The following is a 3672-nucleotide window of genomic DNA, read 5'->3' as shown; positions in this document are numbered from 1 at the left end:
TGGTGCCTGCCCACCCTTTCTAATGCTCTAAGACAATTCCAGAGCTCATCCCGACAGATGGTGTCCCTCAGGGTTGGAATTCGTAATGGTGAGAGCTAAGTTCATTTTTAAGTAACGGCATTCTTCCCTTCAAAACCTCCAGCGATTCTGCAAGTAAAGTATTAAATATTAATAAATGAGGCACAGAGGCATGTCAAAGCAGAAATTGCCAAATCTAAGTGGGTAAATTAGGGGATAGAGAAATAGTGGGGAAAAGGACATCCTTAAGTTGTTCAGTCAGTTAACTTGATCAATTTTCATCTGCCGACAAAAATCCTTGCGTTGCATGAAGTACATGTGCTGCACAAACTTCCTTAAAAGAATGAAAGCCAAGGCTGTGGCTTGGAGGACTAAGATGAGCCTGCCACGCCGTGCCATTTTCAATGGTCTCATATGCATGTGGAAATCGGACATGGAATAAGGAAGACCATAGAGGAATAGATCAGTGGAATTGCAGCCCTGGAGAATAGCGAGAGTACCATAGACGGCAGTGGTAGGTACATAACCTGGTGTCACTTGGAGGATTAAGAGAGAAGGGATGGCGTCTAGCCTGGCAATCAGGTGATAGCCAATAAGGCCTCTGTGTGGGCATGATCTTGTTCTGAGGATTCTGGGAACTCTGGTATTACCTCCATGGAGGCAGGAGACACTCTCTCTCTCTGATCACTCCCTGCAAGACATTTCTGTTGAGAAGCCACATGGAGAAAGGCCGATGGAGCCAGATCTCTGGAGCCTGAGAAGCCGCATAGAGATCCATGCCAGTGCTGAGATGCTTACAATACTACTGGATCCACAAGTCTTCCCGCCCACTGGCCTGTAATCTTCCTGCATTCTGTGTCATTAGATGCATTTTGTGAGTCTGAAGAGGACTTTATAGATTGGTATCAGACATATGGGCTCATATCAACCTATGGGCTTGATCTGGACAGGGCTGGAATGTTTTCTCAATATTCAGTTTCTCTTGGATATACAGTTCCTTCCTATACACATATGAGTCTCCCTAGATTTGCTCCTCTACTATACCCAGAGTAACACAACTGCAAAAAGGACAAGCTGATCTGTCTTGGGAGAAGTATGGCCAGAGGGCTCCTTAGAGGCAATGGTGGCAAGAATTTATTTTATATACTTTGGACATGTAGTCTAGAGAGACTGGTTGGTTTGTTCTTCGTTCAGTACATAGTACCTGTAACATATGGGTTTGGGTGGGGCCATACAAGGCCCCGCCCCCACTTGATCCATCACCTTGATCTTTATGGTGACTCAGAGGCAAAACCCTCCAGAAAGAGGGCTCTGTCTTACACAGTTTGGACAGGAGAGACCAGTCCCTGGAGAAGGACATCATGCTTCGTAAATTGCAGGGCTAGTGCAGGAGAGGGATGCCTTCGGGAGATGGACCGACACTGTGACTGCAAGAATGGCCCAGGCGTAGGAACCACTGTGGGATGGTGCCGGACTGTGCCGTGTGCCATTCTGTTGTGCGGCAGGTCACTGTGAGTTGGAACTGACTCGAGGGTACAACAACCACAGCAACAGAAACCCTACGGAGTTCTGTTCCTCCCTGGCACACCCCACGTCACCACAAGTTGGTATCAACTTGAGGAAAATGAACTATTTTTCAGTGCCCCCAGGGTGGCACAAATTAGTTAACAAGCTCAGCCAGCAGCCAAAAGGTTGGCAATGTAATTCCATCCAGAGGCTCTTCAGAGAAAGACCTAGTGATTTCCAAAAGGGAAGCCATCAAAAATCCTGGTGATCTTCCAAGACATAAAACAAAACCACGTGCTCACACAGCCATGACCAAGCATAGTTCCACTCTGACACACATGGAGCTCTCATGAGGAAGAGCTGACTGGACCACCCCTTGTTTGGCAGGGGAAGATAGGGCCATCTGAACCCACAGAATTCTGCGCAGGAAGTACCTGGAGCAGAGATGAAGCCTCGAGGTTCCACTGGCACAGCCTGCTCTCGTTTCTGTGGCAACAAACCATGCCAATGAAGCTTGTTTTAGAATGTTTGCTTCCCTTCCTTTCTTGATCCCTTACATGGGGCTAGTGGCACAAGTTAAACCAGGATTGTGCATGGCAAAGAAACAAAGTTGGTTCCTCGAATGAACATTGATGACTTCCTTGAATTGATAGATATTGAATGAATACAGATGAATGCTGAAACACAAGACTGGAGCTTACCTAGAACTCTAAGCCCCTGTGTTAGACCAAGCTGACTAGAGAAACAGATCCAGAGATACTCATCTATGTAGAGGAAAGAGCTTTATATGAAACAGTAATTGCATATTAAGAAAACATCCCAGCCCAGTGCAGATCAAGTCCACAAGTCTGATATTAGCCCATAAGTTCAATACTAGTCCATAAATTCCTCCTCAGATTCGGGTAGCCATTTGCAATGATGCCAAATGCAGGAAGATCACAGGCTGGTGGGTGAAAGTCTTGTGGATGCCATGGGGTTGGAAACATCACCAGGGCTTTGGTTGCCATCAGCATGGCTCCATGTGGCTTGTCAACAGGCATGTGAAGCTGAGAGTCTGTCCTGCCTCCAGGAAGAAGAGAGGCATGGGAAGGCCGTGCCCATAAGGAGGCATTAGACTGTGACCTGATGGACAGGCTAGACTCCACCTCTTCATTCTATGTATCAAGTTGACATAAATTGTATAACTACCACAATCTCCAAATCACCAAGGACCACCAGATTTTGTGAAGAGGTTATCTCTTACAAATCATATTATACTTTGACATTAGACATGTAAATAAAGCTGTGATATATTAATTGAATGGGAAGCTCTGACAGAAATTGTACATAAAAAGAAAAATCCGTAGGACTGCCAATGGGCCCTGGTCTACCACCAATATTCAGTCTATCACATGAAGTTTGATGAATGAGAACAATGCCAAACCACACCAACTGCTATGAAGTCCATTCTGACTCATAGTAGCCCAGCAGACAGAGTAGAGTTGCCACCCAGGATTTCCAAGACTGCAAGTTTCTAAGGGAGAAAACGATCACATCTGTCTCCCTTGAAGCATCTGATGGGTTTGAACTACTAGCCAATCAGTTATTAGCCCAGTGTTCAACCTCTGAGCCACTTGGGATCCTGTTTGATGAGCAGCTTGATATTAAAGTGCATTGCGAGGTTAAGGTGGAGCGTCCCAGAGGGGTGAAGGCTGCATCTAGTTCTCTGGGCAGAAGCGCGCTGGGTGGGAGCCACCTCCTGACTCTCTGCCAGCTTTTCGAATGGCGGCTTGCTGATGAGCCTGGCTCTCCATTGTCCCTCTTCGGTGGCTCCTGGCGGCTGCTGAAGCATCCCAAATGCCCTTAATTATGGAGCATCCATTCGTTTTCTGCTCTGCGGTTGAAATAATGTCAGTCTCTCTTTTTATTACCACTATAATGGCTGCATGTTCTGAATCACTGTGACATTATTAATAATGGCAAAGGGGGTCTTATTTCGCATAGCGAGAATGGTCCCATACATCACAGTAAGAGAGGATGAGCGAGCTGGCGGGTTAACGAAGCTGCCCAGATATGTGGCGAAGCCATTAAAAGGAGGCTGCTATAAATGCAGGAGTGGGGGGAGAAACGTGGGCGCTCTGCTCTTTCAGTCATTCCGAGAGTGGCCCA

This window comes from Tenrec ecaudatus, chromosome 2 (assembly GCF_050624435.1).
Source record: "Tenrec ecaudatus isolate mTenEca1 chromosome 2, mTenEca1.hap1, whole genome shotgun sequence".
Classification (NCBI taxonomy): domain Eukaryota; kingdom Metazoa; phylum Chordata; class Mammalia; order Afrosoricida; family Tenrecidae; genus Tenrec; species Tenrec ecaudatus.
This window is presented reverse-complemented; position numbering follows the sequence as displayed.